Below are 22,239 nucleotides of genomic sequence, written 5' to 3'. Positions count from 1 at the left end.
AATTTGCAACCTGGTGGAGGTTAGTATAGATGGACTAATAGAACAAGTCCCACACACTGCTACAAGCCGCAATATTTTTTCACAGCTAGATGCAGATAAAAATTATTTTGAATTTGCAACCTGGTGGAAGTTAGTATAGATGGAATAATATAACAAGTCCCACACACTGCTACAAGCCAAAATATTTTTTCAGAGCTACATACAGATAAAAATTATTTTGAATTTGCAACCTGGTGAACCTGAGTAAAGATGGACTAATAGAACAAGTCCCACACACTGCTACAAGCCGAAGCCGAAATATTTTTTCAGAGCTAGATGCAGATAAAAATTATTTTCAATTTGCAACCTGGCGGAGGTTAGTAGAGATGGACTAATAGAACAAGTCCCACACAATGCTACAAGCCGAAGCCAAAATATTTTTTCAGAGCTAGATGCAGATAAAAATTATTTTGAATTTGCAACCTGGTGGAGGTTAGTATAGATGGACTAATAGAACAAGTCCCACACATTGCTACAAGCCAAAATATTTTTTCAGAGGTAGATGCAGATAAAAATTATTTTGAATTTGCAACCTGGTGGAGGTCAGTATAGATGGACTAATGGAACAAGTCCCACACACTGCTACAAGCCGAAATATTTTTTCAGAGCTAGATGCAGATAAAAATTATTTTGAATTTGCAACCTGGTGGACGTGAGTAAAGATGTACTAATATAACAAGTCCCACACACTGCTACAAGCCGAAGCCGAAATATTTTTTCAGAGCTAGATGCAGATAAAAATTATTTTGAATTTGCAACCTGGTGGAGGTTAGTATAGATGGACTAATAGAACATGTCCCACACATTGCTACAAGCCCAAATATTTTTCAGAGCTAGATGCAGATAAAAATTATTTTGAATTTGCAACCTGGTGGAGGTTAGTATAAATGGACTAATAGAACAAGTCCCACACACTGCTACAAGCCAAAATATTTTTTCAGAGCTAGATGCAGATAAAAATTATTTTAAATTTGCAACCTGGTGGAGGTTAGTATAGATGGACTAATAGAACAAGTGACCACACACTGCTATAAGCTAAAATATTTTTTCAGAGCTAGATGCAGATAAAAATTATTTTGAATTTGCAACCTGGTGGAGGTTAGTAAAGATGGATTAATAGAACAAGTCCCACACACTGCTACAAGCCGAAGCCGAAATATTTTTTCAGAGCTAGATGCAGATAAAAATTATTTTGAATTTGCAACCTGGTGGAGGTTAGTATAGATGCACTAATAGAACAAGTCCCACACATTGCTACAAGCCGAAATATTTTTTCAGAGGTAGATGCAGATAAAAATTATTTTGAATTTGCAACCTGGTGGAGGTTAGTATAGATGGACTAATAGTACATGTCCCACACACTGCTACAAGCCCAAATATTTTTTCAGAGCTAGATGCATATAAAAATCATTTTGAATTTGCAACCTGGTGGAGGTTAGTATAGATGGAGTAATAGAACAAGTCCCACACACTGCAACAAGCCAAAATATTTTTTCAGAGCTAGATGCAGATAAAAATTATTTTGAATTTGCAACCTGGTGGAGGTTAGTATAGATGGACTGATAGAACAAGTCCCACACACTGCTACAAGCCAAAATATTTTTTCAGAGCTAGTTGCAGAAAAAAATTATGTTGAATTTGCAACCTGGTGGAGGTTAGTATAGATGGACTAATAGAACAAGTCCAACACACTGCTACAAGCCGCAATATTTTTTCACAGCTAGATGCTGATAAAAATTATTTTGAATTTACAACCTGGTGGAGGTTAGTATAGATGGAATAATAGAACAAGTCCAACACACTGCTACAAGCCAAAATATTTTTTAAGAGCTAGATGCAGATAAAAATAATTTTGAATTTGCAACCTGGTGGAGGTTAGTATAGATGGACTAATAGAACATGTCCCACACACTGCTACAATCCCAAATATTTTTTCAGAGCTAGATGCAGATAAAAATTATTTTGAATTTGCAACCTGGTGAAGATTAGAACAAGTCCCACACACTGCTACAAGCCAAAATATTTTTTCAGAGCTAGATGCAGATAAAAATTATTTTGAATTTGCAACCTGGTGGAGGTTAGTATAGATGGACTAATAGAACATGTCCCACACATTGCTACAAGCCCAAATATTTTTCAGAGCTAGATGCAGATAAAAATTATTTTGAATTTGCAACCTGGTGGAGGTTAGTATAAATGGACTAATAGAACAAGTCCCACACACTGCTACAAGCCAAAATATTTTTTCAGAGCTAGATGCAGATAAAAATTATTTTAAATTTGCAACCTGGTGGAGGTTAGTATAGATGGACTAATAGAACAAGTGACCACACACTGCTATAAGCTAAAATATTTTTTCAGAGCTAGATGCAGATAAAAATTATTTTGAATTTGCAACCTGGTGGAGGTTAGTAAAGATGGATTAATAGAACAAGTCCCACACACTGCTACAAGCCGAAGCCGAAATATTTTTTCAGAGCTAGATGCAGATAAAAATTATTTTGAATTTGCAACCTGGTGGAGGTTAGTATAGATGGACTAATAGAACAAGTCCCACACATTGCTACAAGCCGAAATATTTTTTCAGAGGTAGATGCAGATAAAAATTATTTTGAATTTGCAACCTGGTGGAGGTTAGTATAGATGGACTAATAGTACATGTCCCACACACTGCTACAAGCCCAAATATTTTTTCAGAGCTAGATGCATATAAAAATCATTTTGAATTTGCAACCTGGTGGAGGTTAGTATAGATGGAGTAATAGAACAAGTCCCACACACTGCAACAAGCCAAAATATTTTTTCAGAGCTAGATGCAGATAAAAATTATTTTGAATTTGCAACCTGGTGGAGGTTAGTATAGATGGACTGATAGAACAAGTCCCACACACTGCTACAAGCCAAAATATTTTTTCAGAGCTAGTTGCAGAAAAAAATTATGTTGAATTTGCAACCTGGTGGAGGTTAGTATAGATGGACTAATAGAACAAGTCCAACACACTGCTACAAGCCGCAATATTTTTTCACAGCTAGATGCTGATAAAAATTATTTTGAATTTACAACCTGGTGGAGGTTAGTATAGATGGAATAATAGAACAAGTCCCACACACTGCTACAAGCCAAAATATTTTTTAAGAGCTAGATGCAGATAAAAATAATTTTGAATTTGCAACCTGGTGGAGGTTAGTATAGATGGACTAATAGAACATGTCCCACACACTGCTACAATCCCAAATATTTTTTCAGAGCTAGATGCAGATAAAAATTATTTTGAATTTGCAACCTGGTGAAGATTAGAACAAGTCCCACACACTGCTACAAGCCAAAATATTTTTTCAGAGCTAGGTGCAGATAAAAATTGTTTTTAATTTGCAACCTGGTGGAGGTTAGTATAGATGGACTAATAGAACAAGTCCCACACACTGCTACAAGCCAAAATATTTTTTCAGAGCTAGATGCAGAAAAAAATTATTTTGAATTTGCAACCTGGTGGAGGTTAGTATAGGTGGACTAATAGAACAAGTCCCACACACTGCTACAAGCCGCAATATTTTTTCACAGCTAGATGCAGATAAAAATTATTTTGAATTTGCAACCAGGTGGAGGTTAGCATAAATGGAATAATAGAACAAGTCCCACACACTGCTACAAGCCAAAATATTTTTTCAGAGCTTGATGCAGATAAAAATTATTTTGAATTTGCAACCTGGTGGACGTGAGTAAAGATGGACTAATAGAACAAGTCCCACACACTGCTACAAGCCGAAGCCGAAATATTTTTTCAGAGCTAGATGCAGATAAAAATTATTTTGAATTTGCAACCTGGTGGAGGTTAGTATAGATGGACTAATAGAACAAGTCCCACACATTGCTACAAGCCGAAATATTTTTTCAGAGCTAGATGCAGATAAAAATTATATTTAATTTGCAACCTGGTGGAGGTTAGTATAGATGGACTAATAGAACATGTCCCACACACTGCTACAAGCCGAAATATTTTTTCAGAGCTAGATGCAGATTAAAATTATTTTGAATTTGCAACCTGGTGGAGGTTAGTATAGATGGACTAATAGAACAAGTCCCACACACTGCTACAAGCCAAAATATTTTTTCAGAGCTAGGTGCGGATAAAAATTATTTTTAATTTGCAACCAGATGGAGGTTAGTATAGATGGACTAATAGAACAAGTCCCACACACTGCTACAGGCCAAAATATTTTTTCAGAGCTAGATGCAGAAAAAAATTATTTTGAATTTGCAACCTGGTGGAGGTTAGTATAGATGGACTAATAGAAAAAGTCCCACACACTGCTACAAGCCGCAATATTTTTTCACAGCTAGATGCAGATAAAAATTATTTTGAATTTGCAACCTGGTGGAAGTTAGTATAGATGGAATAATATAACAAGTCCCACACACTGCTACAAGCCAAAATATTTTTTCAGAGCTACATACAGATAAAAATTATTTTGAATTTGCAACCTGGTGAACCTGAGTAAAGGTGGACTAATAGAACAAGTCCCACACACTGCTACAAGCCGAAGCCGAAATATTTTTTCAGAGCTAGATGCAGATAAAAATTATTTTCAATTTGCAACCTGGCGGAGGTTAGTAGAGATGGACTAATAGAACAAGTCCCACACATTGCTACAAGCCGAAATATTTTTTCAGAGGTAGATGCAGATAAAAATTATTTTGAATTTGCAACCTGGTGGAGGTTAGTATAGATGGACTAATAGAACAAGTCCCACACACTGTTACAAGCCAAAATATTTTTTCAGAGCTAGATGCAGAAAAAAATTATTTTGAATTTGCAACCTGGTGGAGGTTAGTATAGATGGACTAATAGAACAAGTCCCACACACTGCTACAAGCCAAAATATTTTTTCAGAGCTAGATGCAGAAAAAAATTATTTTGAATTTGCAACCTGGTGGAGGTTAGTATAGATGGACTAATAGAACAAGTCCCACACATTGCTACAAGCCGAAATATTTTTTCAGATGTAGATGCAGATAAAAATTATTTTGAATTTGCAACTTGGTGGAGGTTAGTATAGATGGACTAATAGAACATGTCCCACACACTGCTACAAGCCGAAATATTTTTTCAGAGCTATATGCAGATAAAAATTATTTTGAATTTGCAACCTGGTGGAGGTTAGTATAGATGGACTAATAGAACAAGTACCACACACTGCTACAAGCCAAAATATTTTTTCAGAGCTAGGTGCAGATAAAAATTATTTTTAATTTGCAACCTGGTGGAGGTTAGTATAGATGGACTAATAGAACAATTCCCACACACTGCTACAAGCCAAAATATTTTTTCAGAGCTAGATGCAGAAAAAAATTATTTTGAATTTGCAACCTGGTGGAGGTTAGTATAGATGGAGTAATAGAACAAGTCCCACACACTGCTACAAGCCAAAATATTTTTTCAGAGCTACATGCAGATAAAAATTATTTTGAATTTGCAACCTCGTGGACGTGAGTAAAGATGGACTAATAGAACAAGTCCCACACACTGCTACAAGCCGAAGCCGAAATATTTTTTCAGAGCTAGATGCAGATAAAAATTATTTTCAATTTGCAACCTGGCGGAGGTTAGTAGAGATGGACTAATAGAACAAGTCCCACACAATGCTACAAGCCGAAGCCAAAATATTTTTTCAGAGCTAGATGCAGATAAAAATTATTTTGAATTTGCAACCTGGTGGAGGTTAGTATAGATGGACTAATAGAACAAGTCCCACACATTGCTACAAGCCAAAATATTTTTTCAGAGGTAGATGCAGATAAAAATTATTTTGAATTTGCAACCTGGTGGAGGTCAGTATAGATGGACTAATGGAACAAGTCCCACACACTGCTACAAGCCGAAATATTTTTTCAGAGCTAGATGCAGATAAAAATTATTTTGAATTTGCAACCTGGTGGACGTGAGTAAAGATGTACTAATATAACAAGTCCCACACACTGCTACAAGCCGAAGCCGAAATATTTTTTCAGAGCTAGATGCAGATAAAAATTATTTTGAATTTGCAACCTGGTGGAGGTTAGTATAGATGGACTAATAGAACATGTCCCACACATTGCTACAAGGCCAAATATTTTTCAGAGCTAGATGCAGATAAAAATTATTTTGAATTTGCAACCTGGTGGAGGTTAGTATAAATGGACTAATAGAACAAGTCCCACACACTGCTACAAGCCAAAATATTTTTTCAGAGCTAGATGCAGATAAAAATTATTTTAAATTTGCAACCTGGTGGAGGTTAGTATAGATGGACTAATAGAACAAGTGACCACACACTGCTATAAGCTAAAATATTTTTTCAGAGCTAGATGCAGATAAAAATTATTTTGAATTTGCAACCTGGTGGAGGTTAGTAAAGATGGATTAATAGAACAAGTCCCACACACTGCTACAAGCCGAAGCCGAAATATTTTTTCAGAGCTAGATGCAGATAAAAATTATTTTGAATTTGCAACCTGGTGGAGGTTAGTATAGATGGACTAATAGAACAAGTCCCACACATTGCTACAAGCCGAAATATTTTTTCAGAGGTAGATGCAGATAAAAATTATTTTGAATTTGCAACCTGGTGGAGGTTAGTATAGATGGACTAATAGTACATGTCCCACACACTGCTACAAGCCCAAATATTTTTTCAGAGCTAGATGCATATAAAAATCATTTTGAATTTGCAACCTGGTGGAGGTTAGTATAGATGGAGTAATAGAACAAGTCCCACACACTGCAACAAGCCAAAATATTTTTTCAGAGCTAGATGCAGATAAAAATTATTTTGAATTTGCAACCTGGTGGAGGTTAGTATAGATGGACTGATAGAACAAGTCCCACACACTGCTACAAGCCAAAATATTTTTTCAGAGCTAGTTGCAGAAAAAAATTATGTTGAATTTGCAACCTGGTGGAGGTTAGTATAGATGGACTAATAGAACAAGTCCAACACACTGCTACAAGCCAAAATATTTTTTCAGAGATAGATGCAGATAAAAATAATTTTGAATTTGCAACCTGGTGGAGGTTAGTATAGATGGACTAATAGAACATGTCCCACACACTGCTACAATCCCAAATATTTTTTCAGAGCTAGATGCAGATAAAAATTATTTTGAATTTGCAACCTGGTGAAGATTAGTATAGATGGACTAATAGAACAAGTCCCACACACTGCTACAAGCCAAAATATTTTTTCAGAGCTAGGTGCAGATAAAAATTGCTTTTAATTTGCAACCTGGTGGAGGTTAGTATAGATGGACTAATAGAACAAGTCCCACACACTGCTACAAGCCAAAATATTTTTTCAGAGCTAGATGCAGAAAAAAATTATTTTGAATTTGCAACCTGGTGGAGGTTAGTATAGGTGGACTAATAGAACAAGTCCCACACACTGCTACAAGCCGCAATATTTTTTCACAGCTAGATGCAGATAAAAATTATTTTGAATTTGCAACCAGGTGGAGGTTAGCATAAATGGAATAATAGAACAAGTCCCACACACTGCTACAAGCCAAAATATTTTTTCAGAGCTTGATGCAGATAAAAATTATTTTGAATTTGCAACCTGGTGGACGTGAGTAAAGATGGACTAATAGATCAAGTCCCACACACTGCTACAAGCCGAAGCCGAAATATTTTTTCAGAGCTAGATGCAGATAAAAATTATTTTGAATTTGCAACCTGGTGGAGGTTAGTATAGATGGACTAATAGAACAAGTCCCACACATTGCTACAAGCCGAAATATTTTTTCAGAGCTAGATGCAGATAAAAATTATATTTAATTTGCAACCTGGTGGAGGTTAGTATAGATGGACTAATAGAACATGTCCCACACACTGCTACAAGCCGAAATATTTTTTCAGAGCTAGATGCAGATTAAAATCATTTTGAATTTGCAACCTGGTGGAGGTTAGTATAGATGGACTAATAGAACAAGTCCCACACACTGCTACAAGCCAAAATATTTTTTCAGAGCTAGGTGCGGATAAAAATTATTTTTAATTTGCAACCAGATGGAGGTTAGTATAGATGGACTAATAGAACAAGTCCCACACACTGCTACAGGCCAAAATATTTTTTCAGAGCTAGATGCAGAAAAAAATTATTTTGAATTTGCAACCTGGTGGAGGTTAGTATAGATGGACTAATAGAACAAGTCCCACACACTGCTACAAGCCGCAATATTTTTTCACAGCTAGATGCAGATAAAAATTATTTTGAATTTGCAACCTGGTGGAAGTTAGTATAGATGGAATAATATAACAAGTCCCACACACTGCTACAAGCCAAAATATTTTTTCAGAGCTACATACAGATAAAAATTATTTTGAATTTGCAACCTGGTGAACCTGAGTAAAGGTGGACTAATAGAACAAGTCCCACACACTGCTACAAGCCGAAGCCGAAATATTTTTTCAGAGCTAGATGCAGATAAAAATTATTTTCAATTTGCAACCTGGCGGAGGTTAGTAGAGATGGACTAATAGAACAAGTCCCACACAATGCTACAAGCCGAAGCCAAAATATTTTTTCAGAGCTAGATGCAGATAAAAATTATTTTTAATTTGCAACCTGGTGGAGGTTAGTATAGATGGACTAATAGAACAAGTCCCACACATTGCTACAAGCAGAAATATTTTTTCAGAGGTAGATGCAGATAAAAATTATTTTGAATTTGCAACCTGGTGGAGGTTAGTATAGATGGACTAATGGAACAAGTCCCACACACTGCTACAAGCCGAAATATTTTTTCAGAGCTAGATGCAGATAAAAATTATTTTCATTTTGCAACCTGGTGGAGGTTGGTATAGATGGACTAATAGAACAAGTCCCACACACTGCTACAAGCCAAAATATTTTTTCACAGCTAGATGCAGAAAAAAATTATTTTGAATTTGCAACCTGGTGGAGGTTAGTATAGATGGACTAATAGAACAAGTCCCACACAGTGCTACAAGCCGAAATATTTTTTCACAGCTAGATGCAGATAAAAATTATTTTGAATTTGCAACCTGGTGGAGGTTAGTATAGATGGACTAATAGAACAAGACCCACACACTGCTACAAGCCGAAATATTTTTTCAGAGCTACATGCAAATAAAAATTATTTTGAATTTGCAACCTGGTGGAGGTTAGTAAAGATGGACAAATAGAACAAGTCTCACACACTGCTACAAGCCGAAGCCGAAATATTTTTTCAGAGCTAGATGCAGATAAAAATTATTTTCAATTTGCAACCTGGCGGAGGTTAGTATAGATGGGTTAATAGAACATGTCCCACACAATGCTAAAAGCAGAAGCCGAAATATTTTTTCAGAGCTAGATGCAGATAAAAATTATTTTGAATTTGCAACTTGGTGGAGGTTAGTATAGATGTACTAATAGAACATGTCCCACACACTGCTACAAGCCCAAATATTTTTCAGAGCTAGATGCAGATAAAAATTATTTTGAATTTGCAACCTGGTGGAGGTTAGTATAGATGGACTAATAGAACAAGTCCCACACACTGCTACAAGCCAAAATATTTTTTCAGAGCTAGGTGCAGATAAAAATTATTTTTAATTTGCAACCTGGTGGAGGTTAGTATAAATGGACTAATAGAACAAGTCCCACACACTGCTACAAGCCAAAATATTTTTTCAGAGCTAGATGCAGAAAAAAATTATTTTGAATTTGCAACCTGGTGGAGGTTAGTATAGATGGACTAATAGAACAAGTCCCACACACTGCTACAAGCCGCAATATTTTTTCACAGCTAGATGCAGATAAAAATTATTTTGAATTTGCAACCTGGTGGAGGTTAGTATAGATGGAATAATAGAACAAGTCCCACACACTGCTACAAGCCAAAATATTTCTTCAGAGCTACATGCAGATAAAAATTATTTTGAATTTGCAACCTGGTGGACGTGAGTAAAGATGGACTAATAGAACAAGTCCCACACACTGCTACAAGCCGAAGCCGAAATATTTTTTCAGAGCTAGATGCAGATAAAAATTATTTTCAATTTGCAACCTGGCGGAGGTTAGTAGAGATGGACTAATAGAACAAGTCCCACACAATGCTACAAGCCGAAGCCAAAATATTTTTTCAGAGCTAGATGCAGATAAAAATTATTTTGAATTTGCAACCTGGTGGAGGTTAGTATAGATGGACTAATAGAACAAGTCCCACACATTGCTGCAAGCAGAAATATTTTTTCAGAGGTAGATGCAGATAAAAATTATTTTGAATTTGCAACCTGGTGGAGGTTAGTATAGATGGACTAATGGAACAAGTCCCACACACTGCTACAAGCCGAAATATTTTTTCAGAGCTAGATGCAGATAAAAATTATTTTGATTTTGCAACCTGGTGAAGGTTGGTATAGATGGACTAATAGAACAAGTCCCATACACTGCTACAAGCCAAAATATTTTTTCACAGCTAGATGCAGAAAAAAATTATTTTGAATTTGCAACCTGGTGGAGGTTAGTATAGATGGACTAATAGAACAAGTCCCACACACTGCTACAAGCCGAAATATTTTTTCACAGCTAGATGCAGATAAAAATTATTTTGAATTTGCAACCTGGTGGAGGTTAGTATAGATGGACTAATAGAACAAGACCCACACACTGCTACAAGCCGAAATATTTTTTCAGAGCTAGATGCAAATAAAAATTATTTTGAATTTGCAACCTGGTGGAGGTTAGTAAAGATGGACTAATAGAACAAGTCTCACACACTGCTACAAGCCGAAGCCGAAATATTTTTTCAGAGCTTGATGCAGATAAAAATTATTTTCAATTTGCAACCTGGCGGAGGTTAGTATAGATGGATTAATAGAACATGTCCCACACAATGCTAAAAGCAGAAGCCGCAATATTTTTTCAGAGCTAGATGCAGATAAAAATTATTTTGAATTTGCAACCTGGTGGAGGTTAGTATAGATGGACTAATAGAACAAGTCCCACACACTGCTAGAAGCCCAAATATTTTTTCAGAGCTAGATGCAGATAAAAATTATTTTGAATTTGCACCCTGGAGAAGGTTAGTATAGATGGACTAAAAGAACAAGTCCCACATACTGCTACAAGCCGAAATATTTTTTCACAGCTAGATGCAGAAAAAAATTATTTTGAATTTGCAACCTGGTGGAGGTTAGTATAGATGGACTAATAGAACAAGTCCCACACACTGCTACAAGCCGAAATATTTTTTCACAGCTAGATGCAGATAAAAATTATTTTGAATTTGCAACCTGGTGGAGGTTAGTATAGATGGACTAATAGAACATGTCCCACACACTGCTACAAGCCCAAATATTTTTCAGAGCTAGATGCAGATAAAAATTATTTTGAATTTGCAACCTGGTGGAGGTTAGTATAGATGGACTAATAGAACAAGTCCCACACACTGCTACAAGCCAAAATATTTTTTCAGAGCTAGGTGCAGATGAAAATTATTTTTAATTTGCAACCTGGTGGAGGTTAGTATAGATGGACTAATAGAACAAGTCCCACACACTGCTACAAGCCAAAATATTTTTTCAGAGCTAGATGCAGAGAAAAATTATTTTGAATTTGCAACCTGGTGGAGGTTAGTATAGATGGACTAATAGAACAAGTCCCACACACTGCTACAAGCCGCAATATTTTTTCACAGCTAGATGCAGATAAAAATTATTTTGAATTTGCAACCTGGTGGAGGTTAGTATAGATGGACTAAAAGAACAAGTCCCACATACTGTTACAAGCCAAAATATTTTTTCACAGCTAGATGCAGAAAAAAATTATTTTGAATTTGCAACCTGGTGGAGGTTAGTATAGATGGACTAATAGAACAAGTCCCACACACTGCTACAAGCCGAAATATTTTTTCAGAGCTAGATGCAGATAAAAATTATTTTGAATTTGCAACCTGGTGGACGTTAGTATAGATGTACTAATAGAACATGTCCCACACACTGCTACAAGCCCAAATATTTTTCAGAGCTAGATGCAGATAAAAATTATTTTGAATTTGCAACCTGGTGGAGGTTAGTATAGATGGACTAATAGAACAAGTCCCACACACTGCTACAAGCCAAAATATTTTTTCAGAGCTAGGTGCAGATAAAAATTATTTTTAATTTGCAACCTGGTGGAGGTTAGTATAGATGGACTAATAGAACATGTCCCACACACTGCTACAAGCCAAAATATTTTTTCAGAGCTAGATGCAGAAAAAAATTATTTTGAATTTGCAACCTGGTGGAGGTTAGTATAGATGGACTAATAGAACAAGTCCCACACACTGCTACAAGCCGCAATATTTTTTCACAGCTAGATGCAGATAAAAATTATTTTGAATTTGCAACCTGGTGGAGGTTAGTATAGATGGAATAATAGAACAAGTCCCACACACTGCTACAAGCCAAAATATTTCTTCAGAGCTACATGCAGATAAAAATTATTTTGAATTTGCAACCTGGTGGACGTGAGTAAAGATGGACTAATAGAACAAGTCCCACACACTGCTACAAGCCGAAGCCGAAATATTTTTTCAGAGCTAGATGCAGATAAAAATTATTTTCAATTTGCAACCTGGCGGAGGTTAGTAGAGATGGACTAATAGAACAAGTCCCACACAATGCTACAAGCCGAAGCCAAAATATTTTTTCAGAGCTAGATGCAGATAAAAATTATTTTGAATTTGCAACCTGGTGGAGGTTAGTATAGATGGACTAATAGAACAAGTCCCACACATTGCTGCAAGCAGAAATATTTTTTCAGAGGTAGATGCAGATAAAAATTATTTTGAATTTGCAACCTGGTGGAGGTTAGTATAGATGGACTAATGGAACAAGTCCCACACACTGCTACAAGCCGAAATATTTTTTCAGAGCTAGATGCAGATAAAAATTATTTTGATTTTGCAACCTGGTGAAGGTTGGTATAGATGGACTAATAGAACAAGTCCCATACACTGCTACAAGCCAAAATATTTTTTCACAGCTAGATGCAGAAAAAAATTATTTTGAATTTGCAACCTGGTGGAGGTTAGTATAGATGGACTAATAGAACAAGTCCCACACACTGCTACAAGCCGAAATATTTTTTCACAGCTAGATGCAGATAAAAATTATTTTGAATTTGCAACCTGGTGGAGGTTAGTATAGATGGACTAATAGAACAAGACCCACACACTGCTACAAGCCGAAATATTTTTTCAGAGCTAGATGCAAATAAAAATTATTTTGAATTTGCAACCTGGTGGAGGTTAGTAAAGATGGACTAATAGAACAAGTCTCACACACTGCTACAAGCCGAAGCCGAAATATTTTTTCAGAGCTTGATGCAGATAAAAATTATTTTCAATTTGCAACCTGGCGGAGGTTAGTATAGATGGATTAATAGAACATGTCCCACACAATGCTAAAAGCAGAAGCCGAAATATTTTTTCAGAGCTAGATGCAGATAAAAATTATTTTGAATTTGCAACCTGGTGGAGGTTAGTATAGATGGACTAATAGAACAAGTCCCACACACTGCTAGAAGCCCAAATATTTTTTCAGAGCTAGATGCAGATAAAAATTATTTTGAATTTGCACCCTGGAGAAGGTTAGTATAGATGGACTAAAAGAACAAGTCCCACATACTGCTACAAGCCGAAATATTTTTTCACAGCTAGATGCAGAAAAAAATTATTTTGAATTTGCAACCTGGTGGAGGTTAGTATAGATGGACTAATAGAACAAGTCCCACACACTGCTACAAGCCGAAATATTTTTTCACAGCTAGATGCAGATAAAAATTATTTTGAATTTGCAACCTGGTGGAGGTTAGTATAGATGGACTAATAGAACATGTCCCACACACTGCTACAAGCCCAAATATTTTTCAGAGCTAGATGCAGATAAAAATTATTTTGAATTTGCAACCTGGTGGAGGTTAGTATAGATGGACTAATAGAACAAGTCCCACACACTGCTACAAGCCAAAATATTTTTTCAGAGCTAGGTGCAGATAAAAATTATTTTTAATTTGCAACCTGGTGGAGGTTAGTATAGATGGACTAATAGAACAAGTCCCACACACTGCTACAAGCCAAAATATTTTTTCAGAGCTAGATGCAGAGAAAAATTATTTTGAATTTGCAACCTGGTGGAGGTTAGTATAGATGGACTAATAGAACAAGTCCCACACACTGCTACAAGCCGCAATATTTTTTCACAGCTAGATGCAGATAAAAATTATTTTGAATTTGCAACCTGGTGGAGGTTAGTATAGATGGACTAAAAGAACAAGTCCCACATACTGTTACAAGCCAAAATATTTTTTCACAGCTAGATGCAGAAAAAAATTATTTTGAATTTGCAACCTGGTGGAGGTTAGTATAGATGGACTAATAGAACAAGTCCCACACACTGCTACAAGCCGAAATATTTTTTCAGAGCTAGATGCAGATAAAAATTATTTTGAATTTGCAACCTGGTGGAGGTTAGTATAGATGTACTAATAGAACATGTCCCACACACTGCTACAAGCCCAAATATTTTTCAGAGCTAGATGCAGATAAAAATTATTTTGAATTTGCAACCTGGTGGAGGTTAGTATAGATGGACTAATAGAACAAGTCCCACACACTGCTACAAGCCAAAATATTTTTTCAGAGCTAGGTGCAGATAAAAATTATTTTTAATTTGCAACCTGGTGGAGGTTAGTATAGATGGACTAATAGAACATGTCCCACACACTGCTACAAGCCAAAATATTTTTTCAGAGCTAGATGCAGAAAAAAATTATTTTGAATTTGCAACCTGGTGGAGGTTAGTATAGATGGACTAATAGAACAAGTCCCACACACTGCTACAAGCCGCAATATTTTTTCACAGCTAGATGCAGATAAAAATTATTTTGAATTTGAAACCTGGTGGAGGTTAGTATAGATGGAATAATAGAACAAGTCCCACACACTGCTACAAGCCAAAATATTTCTTCAAAGCTACATGCAGATAAAAATTATTTTGAATTTGCAACCTGGTGGACGTGAGTAAAGATGAACTAATATAACAAGTCCCACACACTGCTACAAGCCGAAGCCGAAATATTTTTTCAGAGCTAGATGCAGATAAAAATTATTTTCAATTTGCAACCTGGCGGAGGTTAGTAGAGATGGACTAATAGAACAAGTCCCACACAATGCTACAAGCCGAAGCCAAAATATTTTTTCAGAGCTAGATGCAGATAAAAATTATTTTGAATTTGCAACCTGGTGGAGGTTAGTATAGATGGACTAATAGAACAAGTCCCACACATTGCTGCAAGCAGAAATATTTTTTCAGAGGTAGATGCAGATAAAAATTATTTTGAATTTGCAACCTGGTGGAGGTTAGTATAGATGGACTAATGGAACAAGTCCCACACACTGCTACAAGCCGAAATATTTTTTCAGAGCTAGATGCAGATAAAAATTATTTTGATTTTGCAACCTGGTGAAAGTTGGTATAGATGGACTAATAGAACAAGTCCCATACACTGCTACAAGCCAAAATATTTTTTCACAGCTAGATGCAGAAAAAAATTATTTTGAATTTGCAACCTGGTGGAGGTTAGTATAGATGGACTAATAGAACAAGTCCCACACACTGCTACAAGCTGAAATATTTTTTCACAGCTAGATGCAGATAAAAATTATTTTGAATTTGCAACCTGGTGGAGGTTAGTATAGATGGACTAATAGAACAAGACCCATACACTGCTACAAGCCGAAATATTTTTTCAGAGCTAGATGCAAATAAAAATTATTTTGAATTTGCAACCTGGTGGAGGTTAGTAAAGATGGACTAATAGAACAAGTCTCACACACTGCTACAAGCCGAAGCCGAAATATTTTTTCAGAGCTTGATGCAGATAAAAATTATTTTCAATTTGCAACCTGGCGGAGGTTAGTATAGATGGATTAATAGAACATGTCCCACACAATGCTAAAAGCAGAAGCCGAAATATTTTTTCAGAGCTAGATGCAGATAAAAATTATTTTGAATTTGCAACCTGGTGGAGGTTAGTATAGATGGACTAATAGAACAAGTCCCACACACTGCTACAAGCCCAAATATTTTTTCAGAGCTAGATGCAGATAAAAATTATTTTGAATTTGCACCCTGGAGAAGGTTAGTATAGATGGACTAAAAGAACAAGTCCCACATACTGCTACAAGCCGAAATATTTTTTCACAGCTAGATGCAGATAAAAATAATTTTGAATTTGCAACCTGGTGGAGGTTAGTATAGATGGACTAATAGATCAAGTCCAACACACTGCTACAGGCCGAAATATTTTTTCAGAGCTAGATACAGATAAAAATCATTTTGAATTTGCAACCTGGTGGAGGTTAGTATAGATGGACTAATAGAACAAGTCCCACACAATGCTACAAGCCGAAGCTGAAATATTTTTACAGAGCAAGATGCAGATAAAAATTATTTTGAATTTGCAACCTGGTCAAGGTTAGTATAGATGGACTAATAGAACAAGTCCCACACACTGCTACAAGCCAAAATATTTTTTCAGAGCTAGATGCAGATAAAAATTATTTTGAATTTGCAACCTGGTGGAGGTTAGTATAGATGGACTAATAGAACAAGTCCCACACACTGCCATAAGCCAAAATATTTTTTCAGAGCTAGATGCAGATAAAAATTATTTGGAATTTGCAACCTGGTGGAGGTTAGTATAGATGGACTAATAGAACAATTCCCAGACACTGCTACAAGCCGAAATATTTTTTCAGAGCTAGATGCAGATAAAAATTATTTGGAATTTGCAACCTGGTGGAGGTTAGTATAGATGGACTAATAGAACAAGTCCCACACACTGCTACAAGCCGAAATATTTTTTCAGAGCTAGATGCAGATAAAAATTATTTTGAATTTGCAACCTGGTGGAGGTTACTATAGATGGACTAATAGGAAAAGTCCCACACACTGCTACAAGCCCAAATATTTTTTCAGAGCTAGATGCAGATAAAAATTATTTTGAATTTGCACCCTGGTGGAGGTTAGTATAGATGGACTAAAAGAACAAGTCCCACACACTGCTACAAGCCGAAATATTTTTTCACAGCTAGATGCAGATAAAAATAATTTTGAATTTGCAACCTGGTGGAGGTTAGTATAGATGGACTAATAGAACAAGTCCCACACATTGCTGCAAGCAGAAATATTTTTTCAGAGGTAGATGCAGATAAAAATTATTTTGAATTTGCAACCTGGTGGAGGTTAGTATAGATGGACTAATGGAACAAGTCCCACACACTGCTACAAGCCGAAATATTTTTTCAGAGCTAGATGCAGATAAAAATTATTTTGATTTTGCAACCTGGTGAAAGTTGGTATAGATGGACTAATAGAACAAGTCCCATACACTGCTACAAGCCAAAATATTTTTTCACAGCTAGATGCAGAAAAAAATTATTTTGAATTTGCAACCTGGTGGAGGTTAGTATAGATGGACTAATAGAACAAGTCCCACACACTGCTACAAGCTGAAATATTTTTTCACAGCTAGATGCAGATAAAAATTATTTTGAATTTGCAACCTGGTGGAGGTTAGTATAGATGGACTAATAGAACAAGACCCACACACTGCTACAAGCCGAAATATTTTTTCAGAGCTAGATGCAAATAAAAATTATTTTGAATTTGCAACCTGGTGGAGGTTAGTAAAGATGGACTAATAGAACAAGTCTCACACACTGCTACAAGCCGAAGCCGAAATATTTTTTCAGAGCTTGATGCAGATAAAAATTATTTTCAATTTGCAACCTGGCGGAGGTTAGTATAGATGGATTAATAGAACATGTCCCACACAATGCTAAAAGCAGAAGCCGAAATATTTTTTCAGAGCTAGATGCAGATAAAAATTATTTTGAATTTGCAACCTGGTGGAGGTTAGTATAGATGGACTAATAGAACAAGTCCCACACACTGCTACAAGCCCAAATATTTTTTCAGAGCTAGATGCAGATAAAAATTATTTTGAATTTGCACCCTGGAGAAGGTTAGTATAGATGGACTAAAAGAACAAGTCCCACATACTGCTACAAGCCGAAATATTTTTTCACAGCTAGATGCAGATAAAAATAATTTTGAATTTGCAACCTGGTGGAGGTTAGTATAGATGGACTAATAGATCAAGTCCAACACACTGCTACAGGCCGAAATATTTTTTCAGAGCTAGATACAGATAAAAATCATTTTGAATTTGCAACCTGGTGGAGGTTAGTATAGATGGACTAATAGAACAAGTCCCACACAATGCTACAAGCCGAAGCTGAAATATTTTTACAGAGCAAGATGCAGATAAAAATTATTTTGAATTTGCAACCTGGTCAAGGTTAGTATAGATGGACTAATAGAACAAGTCCCACACACTGCTACAAGCCAAAATATTTTTTCAGAGCTAGATGCAGATAAAAATTATTTTGAATTTGCAACCTGGTGGAGGTTAGTATAGATGGACTAATAGAACAAGTCCCACACACTGCCATAAGCCAAAATATTTTTTCAGAGCTAGATGCAGATAAAAATTATTTGGAATTTGCAACCTGGTGGAGGTTAGTATAGATGGACTAATAGAACAATTCCCAGACACTGCTACAAGCCGAAATATTTTTTCAGAGCTAGATGCAGATAAAAATTATTTGGAATTTGCAACCTGGTGGAGGTTAGTATAGATGGACTAATAGAACAAGTCCCACACACTGCTACAAGCCGAAATATTTTTTCAGAGCTAGATGCAGATAAAAATTATTTTGAATTTGCAACCTGGTGGAGGTTACTATAGATGGACTAATAGGAAAAGTCCCACACACTGCTACAAGCCCAAATATTTTTTCAGAGCTAGATGCAGATAAAAATTATTTTGAATTTGCACCCTGGTGGAGGTTAGTATAGATGGACTAAAAGAACAAGTCCCACACACTGCTACAAGCCGAAATATTTTTTCACAGCTAGATGCAGATAAAAATAATTTTGAATTTGCAACCTGGTGGAGGTTAGTATAGATGGACTAATAGATCAAGTTCAATACACTGCTACAAGCCAAAATATTTTTTCAGAGCTAGATAAAGATAAAAATCATTTTGAATTTGCAACCTGGTGGAGGTTAGTATAGATGGACTAACAGAACAATTCCCACACACTGCTGCAAGCAGAAATATTTTTTCAGAGATAGATGCAGATAAAAATTATTTTGAATTTGCAACCTGGTGGAGGTTAGTATAGATGGACTAATAGAACATGTCCCACACACTGCTACAAGCCGAAGCCGAAATATTTTTTCAGAGCAAGATGCAGATAAAAATTATTTTGAATTTGCAAACTGGTGGAGGTTAGTATAGATGGACTAATAGAACAAGTCCCACACACTGCTACAAGCCACAATATTTTTTCACAGCTAGATGCAGATAAAAATTATTTTGAATTTGCAACCTGGTGGAGGTTAGTATAGATGGAATAATAGAACAAGTCCCACACACTGCTAAAAGCCAAAATATTTCTTCAGAGCTACATGCAGATAAAAATTATTTTGAATTTGCAACCTGGTGGACGTGAGTAAAGATGGACTAATAGAACAAGTCCCACACACTGCTACAAGCCGAAGCCGAAATATTTTTTCATAGCTAGATGCAGATAAAAATTATTTTCAATTTGCAACCTGGCGGAGGTTAGTAGAGATGGACTAATAGAACAAGTCCCACACAATGCTACAAGCCGAAGCCAAAATATTTTTTCAGAGCTAGATGCAGATAAAAATTATTTTGAATTTGCAACCTGGTGGAGGTTAGTAGAGATGGACTAATAGAACAAGTCCCACACATTGCTGCAAGCAGAAATATTTTTTCAGAGGTAGATGCAGATAAAAATTATTTTGAATTTGCAACCTGGTGGAGGTTAGTATAGATGGACTAATGGAACAAGTCCCACACACTGCTACAAGCCGAAATATTTTTTCAGAGCTAGATGCAGATAAAAATTATTTTGATTTTGCAACCTGGTGAAGGTTGGTATAGATGGACTAATAGAACAAGTCCCATACACTGCTACAAGCCAAAATATTTTTTCACAGCTAGATGCAGAAAAAAATTATTTTGAATTTGCAACCTGGTGGAGGTTAGTATAGATGGACTAATAGAACAAGTCCCACACACTGCTACAAGCCGAAATATTTTTTCACAGCTAGATGCAGATAAAAATTATTTTGAATTTGCAACCTGGTGGAGGTTAGTATAGATGGACTAATAGAACAAGACCCACACACTGCTACAAGCCGAAATATTTTTTCAGAGCTAGATGCAAATAAAAATTATTTTGAATTTGCAACCTGGTGGAGGTTAGTAAAGATGGACTAATAGAACAAGTCTCACACACTGCTACAAGCCGAAGCCGAAATATTTTTTCAGAGCTTGATGCAGATAAAAATTATTTTCAATTTGCAACCTGGCGGAGGTTAGTATAGATGGATTAATAGAACATGTCCCACACAATGCTAAAAGCAGAAGCCGAAATATTTTTTCAGAGCTAGATGCAGATAAAAATTATTTTGAATTTGCAACCTGGTGGAGGTTAGTATAGATGGACTAATAGAACAAGTCCCACACACTGCTACAAGCCCAAATATTTTTTCAGAGCTAGATGCAGATAAAAATTATTTTGAATTTGCACCCAGGAGAAGGTTAGTATAGATGGACTAAAAGAACAAGTCCCACATACTGCTACAAGCCGAAATATTTTTTCACAGCTAGATGCAGATAAAAATAATTTTGAATTTGCAACCTGGTGGAGGTTAGTATAGATGGACTAATAGATCAAGTCCAACACACTGCTACAGGCCGAAATATTTTTTCAGAGCTAGATACAGATAAAAATCATTTTGAATTTGCAACCTGGTGGAGGTTAGTATAGATGGACTAATAGAACAAGTCCCACACAATGCTACAAGCCGAAGCTGAAATATTTTTACAGAGCAAGATGCAGATAAAAATTATTTTGAATTTGCAACCTGGTCAAGGTTAGTATAGATGGACTAATAGAACAAGTCCCACACACTGCTAAAAGCCAAAATATTTTTTCAGAGCTAGATGCAGATAAAAATTATTTTTAATTTGCAACCTGGTGGAGGTTAGTATAGATGGACTAATAGAACAAGTCCCACACACTGCCATAAGCCAAAATATTTTTTCAGAGCTAGATGCAGATAAAAATTATTTGGAATTTGCAACCTGGTGGAGGTTAGTATAGATGGACTAATAGAACAATTCCCAGACACTGCTACAAGCCGAAATATTTTTTCAGAGATAGATGCAGATAAAAATTATTTGGAATTTGCAACCTGGTGGAGGTTAGTATAGATGGACTAATAGAACAAGTCCCACACACTGCTACAAGCCGAAATATTTTTTCAGAGCTAGATGCAGATAAAAATTATTTTGAATTTGCAACCTGGTGGAGGTTAGTATAGATGGACTAATAGGACAAGTCCCACACACTGCTACAAGCCCAAATATTTTTTCAGAGCTAGATGCAGATAAAAATTATTTTGAATTTGCACCCTGGTGGAGGTTAGTATAGATGGACTAAAAGAACAAGTCCCACACACTGCTACAAGCCGAAATATTTTTTCACAGCTAGATGCAGATAAAAATAATTTTGAATTTGCAACCTGGTGGAGGTTAGTATAGATGGACTAATAGATCAAGTTCAATACACTGCTACAAGCCAAAATATTTTTTCAGAGCTAGATAAAGATAAAAATCATTTTGAATTTGCAACCTGGTGGAGGTTAGTATAGATGGACTAACAGAACAAGTCCCACACACTGCTGCAAGGAGAAATATTTTTTCAGAGATAGATGCAGATAAAAATTATTTTGAATTTGCAACCTGGTGGAGGTTAGTATAGATGGACTAATAGAACATGTCCCACACACTGCTACAAGCCGAAGCCGAAATATTTTTTCAGAGCAAGATGCAGAAAAAAATTATTTTGAATTTGCAACCTGGTGGAGGTTAGTATAGATGGACTAATAGAACAAGTCCCACACACTGCTACAAGCCGCAATATTTTTTCACAGCTAGATGCAGATAAAAATTATTTTGAATTTGCAACCTGGTGGAAGTTAGTATAGATGGAATAATATAAC

This window comes from Phyllobates terribilis, unplaced genomic scaffold, assembly GCF_046119375.1.
Source record: "Phyllobates terribilis strain yellow unplaced genomic scaffold, ASM4611937v1 Scaffold_4__5_contigs__length_816908805, whole genome shotgun sequence".
Taxonomy (NCBI): domain Eukaryota; kingdom Metazoa; phylum Chordata; class Amphibia; order Anura; family Dendrobatidae; genus Phyllobates; species Phyllobates terribilis.
This window is presented reverse-complemented; position numbering follows the sequence as displayed.